We start from the raw sequence: 8,081 nt of genomic DNA, 5'->3' as shown, positions 1-8,081 counted from the left end.
GGTTTGTGTTCGTGTGGGCTAAATTCCGCGGATATTTAGTCCTCACAGTGCATTATGCGTACCTTTTATCGTATCTCTTTATTTCACTAACTCCCTGTATGAGAAAACCAAATAATGTAATTCTTAACAGAAGTGTCTAAAATTTAACATGTCCAAACTGGACATGTTAAACACGGTTGAAGCTAATTTCCGATATTTCTCTTACCAGCGCCAGAAACTATACTTATTATTTACTACTGCCGGCAGCTTTAACAAATTTATAGCGTTTTTACGCTCTTTTGCAAATTACGTTCTGTTAGCCATAACTTTTACTATGTTTTAACCGCCTTTGTATCAAGACCCCTGGACTATCTAGGGAATTCATCTATATTTTAAATTGCATTGTCATCGGGATTGGAAGTCTTTAACTTCTCGGCAAGTTAGTTTAAAATCGATTGGAAATTCCCGCGGGACCAAGTTAAAAGCTTGTAAAAAGGAGTACAAAACTAATAAAGGAGTGCATTTCCAGATATTTTTTTTGGGAGTACATTGCAATAAAAAGGGGTACGTTTACCCCCAAAAGCAGTACGTCTGGCAACCCTAGGCGTATGACGGCTATACAAATCGATAGCACAAACATCTTCAACGCGCATGCTTACGCGTACCTTCTAGGATCCTGGCATTTTTTAGGTCCCGAAAATCCCGGGATTCTTGGCAAATAATCCCGGAATTTTCGAGATTTGCAATTTCACTGATGGCAGTCATAGAAAGACCTTTTCTTGACCAGTATTGGCTATATTTCTTTTTTATTTAATAATTAATATTTTTTATAAAGGTATAGGTCCGATGTAAATTTTACACACAAAAATCAATATATTCCTGAAACCATGGGCCAAATATAGTAATACTGGGTTTTTAGTTTTTCACTCTGATGTCAGTAATTCAAAACTGATTTAAAAAATTCAGTGAAATATGCTTAGAGAAGAAGTATGGGTATCAAATTAAATAGGAAATTCTATAGAATTTAATCAGATTAAATTTTTTAGTGCATAAGGACAGGTAAATATTGAAAATGTATTTTTAAAATTTTATCCTTGAAATTTCGCAATATTTGTGTTTAAAAAATTTATATGTTAAGGACTTGTATAAACTCGATAACATCCTCAAATTTCGTCCTTCTAAATTTATCAGCTTCAAAAATTACCTATTCGTCCTTGTGAATCCAAAAAATCTAAATTTTTTAAATTCTAAAGAAATTTCCTCTTTCATTTGGTACACATATTTTTATTCTACTTTGAGCGGGTGTGAATCGGTAACAAAGTTCGCGGCGAGTGAATTTTTGACAACTATGAGGTGAATAAAATTTCAGTAGCTCATCAGGCTAGTGAAATTTTTGAGAAATGCATAGAAAATTTTGACAATCGCAAAGGTTGGCTTACTTCCAAAATGTATGTGTGCAATGTATGTATACAGTTTTACTGCGGTGTGCGTACAACGTAGCTATGCTTAGTTAGAATACACGGCAAAAATATGCAAAGTAAATTTTTACATTATGGAACACTTCTTATGCAGGCACATTTTCGCACTCTCATTCTCTCATCTCTCTCCCACGGCAAATATTTTAATGTTGTTGCAGTTTTGCCGTTTTAGCCCTTTGGTGGCTAGATTTAGCTACCACATACTTTTTTTGGCCACATAAATTTAAAATTGCCCCTAGCCCTTTTTTAGCCCTTTTTAGAATTTATTCATACTTGGCATGAAAAAGTTGTATATGCTTAATTTGTATTGTATGTTCCTTACGCTTTTATACATACATACTGTAAAAGTGTTGGGCTGTTAACTTATCTGTTAACGATTTAACTATAGTTTAAAATAAATTTGTTTGTAAATTTGTTAAATGGCCCATCAAGTCAATTGACCGTGTATGTTCTTGTGGTGTGATTATACCAGCATGCTGGTGTCGCTAGTGGTGAAATTAGCTCAATTTTCTAAGTAAAAAGTATTTTGGCGAAAATTTCTTGCACTATATGAGTCAAAGCTGTATTTGTGGAAGATTACGTTCACGACATTGCAGTTGTGAATTACAAAAAAAAGCAATGTTAAAGAAAATGCTAGAAAAATTATGAAATTTTGGCTCTAACATTTCGATCTTTCCTCGATCTCATTTGTAAAGAAATAGATATTGTACCAGCATGCTGGTAAGTTATGTGCTTCGAGCCTGATGGTACAATCACTTGATGGAACCAGCAAGCCGAAGGCCGCCTACGCAGAAAGAATTTCTGCGCAAAAATACTTCCACCCCCTTTTCCGGCAACACAGAAAAGGAGAATTCTACTTAGTAAGCATTATAATCCCTAAGGGCGGCCGAAGGTCGCCCACGCAAAAAGAAGTTCTGCGCAAAAATACTTCCGTCCCCCTTTTCCGGCAACACAGAAAGAAAAATTGTACTTAGTAAGGGTTATGATCCCTAAGCGCGGCCGAAGGCCGCCTATGCAAAAAGAAGTTCTGCGCAAAAATACTTCCGGCCCCCTCTTTTCCGGCAACACAGAAAGGAGAATTCTACTTAGTAAGGGTTATAACCCCTAAGAGCGGGCGAAGGCCGCCTACGCTGAATGTAGTTCGTTTTCATGTATGCACTATTTCGGTTTTTATGATATGCATTATTTCGGTTTTGAGTCGAAGCTGTGCATGTATGCATTACTTCGGTTTTCTTATATGCATTACTTCGCTTTTGAGTCGAAACTGTGCAAGTATGCATTACTTCGTTTTTCTCATATGCGTTATTTCGGTTTTCAAACGAAAGTGTGCATATGTATAATCTCGGTTTTTCTATTATGCATTATTGCGATTTTTAACCGAATCTGTGCATATGTGCATTATTTCGGTTTTTTTTTCGTATGCATTATTTCGGTTTTTTTCATATGCATTATTTCGTATGCACAGTTTCCATATGCACAATTTCAGGGTGCCGTCAAAAAGTTGCGTTTTTTGCAATATTTGAGAAGCTCTAGCAATGAAACACAAGGCGATAGAACCTTCCACTTAGGCTTAAATTAAGACCTGGACTTCTGACCTCAATCCCTGAAAATACCACCTTGACCCTAAGGTTACCTATAGTCCTTTATTGAACAGCTTACACTGATTTTTACACCATTTTTGGCGATAACAATTAAATGAGTATAGGTGACCACTGGGGCAATGAGCAGGAATAGTACTTCCAGGGATGGTAGTCTGTAGTTCTAGCGTTAATTTAAGCCTACGTGGAAGGCTAATTGCGGTAGCAACTCAAACTTCCCAAAATCAGTTATTCCTGTTCAACAAACGACTATAAGTGACCATCAAGCAAAGGTGCGGGAACTTGCTAGAATAGTATTCGAGATTTTTAGCTTTAGTCAAAGCCTAAGAGGAAGGATCTTCCTCCCTTTGTTTCTTTGCTAGAGCTTCTCAAATATTGAAAAAACGCGATTTGACCTCGTTTTTCTTAAAATCTGGAGCTGATGGAAAATTTATGCTTACGGATTCGTAACCGTGCTGGCAAAAATAGCGTTAACATTTGCTGCATCAACATTTTCCCATTTTTGTTGGCCTGTGTAATAAGTATTGTTAAATAGTCTATACACACATGTTTGCGCTGCCTCAAACACCTTTCGATCTGTAAAACAATGACTCGATTCTATTCTACGCATATCTACAATACGGGTATCGAATTTCAAGCAAATCGGACCATAAATAAGACTTTTGGAAATAGATTGGTCCCTGGTCCACCTATCAGAAGAAAGTATCATATATGTTCATACTGGCAATAAACTACCTACATGCCAAATTTCAAGCAAGTCGCACCACAAATAAGATTTTTTCCAATAGATCGTTATCTGGTCCACCTATCAGAAAAAATATCCTATATGTTAACCCAGGCAATAAACCTCCTACGTGCCGAATTTCAAGCATATCGGACCATAACTAAGATTTTTGCGAATAGATTGGTCCCTGGTCCACCTTTCAGAAAAGAGTAGCCTTTGTGTTAATCCAGGCAATAGGCTACCTACGTGCCAAATCTCAAGAAAATGGCACCATAAATAAGATTTTTTCGAATAGATCGCTCCCTGGTCCACTTAACGGAACAAAATTTATCCTATATGCTAATCTAGGCAAAAGGCTACAACGGAACCAAATGCATTTTTTTAGCGTAGCTGGACCCCTGCGCCACCTATCGGAAAAATTAAAATTTTGTGCACTCCTTATTCTAAACACCTTTCCTAAAAAGCAGCACGCATTCGAATCGGTTATGAAACATAGGAGAAAATTGTTCCCCATTGTTTCAAGCTTCTAAAGAATTCACAATTATCCGAAATTTTCCAAGCTTTCATAAAAAAATCAAACTTTTGGCGTTCTTCCTTAGTTTTCCATTTAAAATTTTCTAAGGAAGGAATTGCACACAAAATTCCATGCAAAAAAATCAATTTTCCAATTTCCCGCCTTTCTCGTATTTTTTTTCCAAAATGTTCTTTGGTAAAACTTTCTCCTGGCAATTACGAACAACTAAAAAAATATTTTAGCCAAATCGGCCCAACCGTTCTCAATTTATGAATTACTATAAATTTTTCACACCTCTTTTATATACATAGTACCAGGTTGACCGAGCTTTGCCCGGAGTGCACATACTTTTTAAAGTTTTCAAGATTTGGATAGGTTTAAACAAAATATTTTGGAAATAAACAAAAAAACAGGATTTCCATATCTATTAAGTAGATTCCTTACTCTAAAATTTAGGTGGCAACCCTATTCCGAAATACGCTGGAATGAATGGTACATATCTTGAGCGTATGTGTACTATGTATACATAAAAAAAAATGTTGATTGAGATTAACAAAATAAAAATTTGCATTACAAGGAAGCGTGGCAACCCTGATGAAAAATATTTTCTGACCAAAGTTCTCAACAATACCTTTCATTTTATATCCGTTTTGCGATGTTTTAGATAAATTGTGTAGAATCGAAAATAAAAGGCAACCTTACACTATTATCCTAAGACATAACATTTTGTGTATAGGTATAGCATCTCTGGGTAACCATGAATAGTAATATTTTACCTTTTTTTCCAAACAACCAATTAAATAAATATGCGATGTAAAATAGGTGGCAACCTTATTAAAAATATTTTTGAAGTAGGGAACTTTAAAATACCTTCCATTTGATACCCATATTATGATGTTTTAATTAATTTGTAACTAATTTCGAATAGGTGGCAACCTTATAAGAGTCTTCTCGGAGATATTGCATATTCAGATCACCTTAAAATCCAAAACATTATCTGTGTACAAAATTTCATCAAAATCGTTAGAGCCGTTTCCGATAACCCTATGGATATATACATATATACAAGAATTACTCGTTTAATGTAATAAGTACCAGGTTGACCGAGCTTTGCTCGGAGTGCATATACTCTTTAAAGTTTTCAAGATTTGGATAGCTTTAAAAAAATATTTTGGAAATAAAGAAAAAAAAAATTGGATTTCGACATCCATTAAGTAAATTCCTTACTCTACAATAAAGGTGGCAACCCTATTCCGAAATACGGTGCAATGAATGGTAGATATCCTGAGCGTATATGTACTGTGTATACATAAAAACAATTTTGATCGAAATTAAAAAAATAAAAATGTTTATTACATAGAAGCGTGGCAACCCTGATGGGAAATATTTTCTGAGACCTTTCATTTAATATCCATATTGCGATGTTTTAGATAAATTGTGTAGAATCGAAAATAAGTGGCAACCTAACACTATTATCCTAAGAGATAACAATTTGTATATAGGGCAGGTATTGTTTAAGAACCTTCTCTTGGTACGCATGAATAATAATATTTTACCTTTTTTTTCTAAACAAAAAAATTAAATAAATATGCGATTCAAAATAGGTGGCAACTCTATTAAAAATATTTTTTAATTAGGGATCTTTAAAATACCTCCATTTGATACCCGTATTATGATGTTTTAATTAATTTATAACCCATTGGCAACCTTATACCCGAGCGCACTTGTGCACAAGGGTATATTAATTTTGTTCACATAACGGTTGTTTGTAACAGCCAAAACGAATAGAGATAGATATAGACAAATGTATACATAAATGATCAGAATGAATAGAGAAATCGATTAAGCCATGTCCGTCTGTCCGTCTGTCCGTCCGTCCGTGTACACGATAACTCGAGCAAAAATTGAGATATCTCAACGAAATTTGGTATGTAGCTTTCTGTTAATACAGGGTAGGTTGGTATTGAAAATGGGCGAAATCGGACTGTAACCACGCCCATTTCCCATATAACGGTAATTTCCAGAAATACGAAAACTGCGATATTTTAGTAACTACTGAAGATAATTCACTCAAAATTGATACTTATAATAATTTTCAGACGAGAAATAAGAATATTAAATTTTGTTTGGAAAATGGGCGTAGCCACGCCTACTTATGGTTATATGTGTATATCTTGGTAACCGCTGCACCAATTTCTTCCAAACCTGGCACATTTGTTGAAAAATATAGCATACCAAATGGCCGAAAATTTTTAAAATCGGACAATAACCATCACACCCACATCCCATATAATGGTAATTATCGGAAATACGAAAACTGCGATATTTTAGTAACTACGGAAGGTTATGCACTCAAAATTGATATTTGCAACAATTTTTAGACGAAAAATAAGAATATTATAAATTTTTGGAAAATGGGCATAGCCACGCCCACTTATGGTTACATGTGTATATCTTGGTAACCGCTTCACCAATTTCTTCCAAACTTGGCACAGTTGTTGACCGTCGCACAACATACCAAATGGCTGAAAATTTTTAAAATCGGACAATAACCACGCCCACAGCCCATATAACGGTAATTTAGAGAACTACAAAATCTTCGATAAATCAGTAAATATTAAAGCTAATTTATTCAAAATTGATGCTTGCAACAGTTCTTAACCAAGAAATACGTTTATGATAAAATTTTGGAAAATGGGCGTGGCACCGCCCACTTATGATCACATATATGTATCTCGGTAACCGTTCTACCAATTTGTACCAAACTCGGTATGGTTATTGTGCTTGCCACATAAAAGCAAAACGTTGAAAATTATTGAAATCGGGCTAAAATAACGGCCACTTTTCATATAACGGTAAATTTCAGAACTGCTTGAAGCTTCGAAATTTCGAAATTTAAGGACTCTAATTTACTCAAAATTGATACGCCCCGGCTTACGTGTAGCGGTAGATTTCGGAAAGGTGAAAGTCATATATTAAATACTTGCGGCGGGTATTTAATGTTCGGCTCCGCCCGAACTTAGACTTTTTTACTTGTTTTTTGGATATAAGGCCTATTCAGATAACCTTAAAATACAAAACATTATCTGTGTACAAAATTTCATCAAAATCGTTAGAGCCATTTCCGAGAAGATATAGATTTTGTGGTGGTAATGAATATCTAAATCCCGGGACTAATCCCCGGGACTGTGATGACGACATTAGGGTGTTCCTAAAATGCATGCGAAAAAGTAAAGTCGGAATTTTTATGCTCTCACCCCCTAGGATTGTTCTATACCAAAAAGTAATTTACCCTTATTTTTCTATCAAATCAAAAAATATTTAGAGGTCGCTCAAAGCACCCTAAGCTTTCCATGTATTTTATATGGGGAAAAAACAACTTTTCGTAGAAATGGTATAGAATAGTTAAAAATTAATATTTGCCGACCAGAAAACTATGTTTATCTGCAGGAGATTCCCAGTAATAAAGCCCAGTTTTTTATTTAACCATTTTTTCATCGCAACCTCAATTTATAGGTCCGCCAAAACCCACAAAAACCCCGAAAAATGCAATGGGGCGGCCAATAAAAAGTCGTTAGAATTAAAAAATGGTTAAATAAACAATTGGGTATTATTATTGATAGTCTCTTGATGAGAACCAGAGCTTTCCGATCGAAAAATATTGATTTTCAAGATTTCTATACCATTTATACGAATATAATAAATATAAATATATATATTTTATAATATAAATATAAATATACATATTTTATAATATATATATATATATATATATATATATATATATA

The 8,081-nt window shown here is 34.6% G+C and overlaps 1 protein-coding gene across 1 annotated transcript in view; it reads left to right on the top strand.

The window, feature by feature from the left end:
• LOC118733563 (probable cytochrome P450 313a4) overlaps window positions 1–8,081 on the top strand; it is a 193,436-nt gene that overhangs the window by 94,307 nt on the left and 91,048 nt on the right. The window lies entirely within an intron of this gene.

This window comes from Rhagoletis pomonella, unplaced genomic scaffold, assembly GCF_013731165.1.
Source record: "Rhagoletis pomonella isolate Grant_MI unplaced genomic scaffold, Rhpom_1.0 Rhpom_scaffold_00001, whole genome shotgun sequence".
Classification (NCBI taxonomy): Eukaryota; Metazoa; Arthropoda; class Insecta; order Diptera; family Tephritidae; genus Rhagoletis; species Rhagoletis pomonella.
The sequence above is the reverse complement of the archived record's forward strand: the minus strand, read 5'-3'. Positions and strand labels throughout refer to the sequence as shown.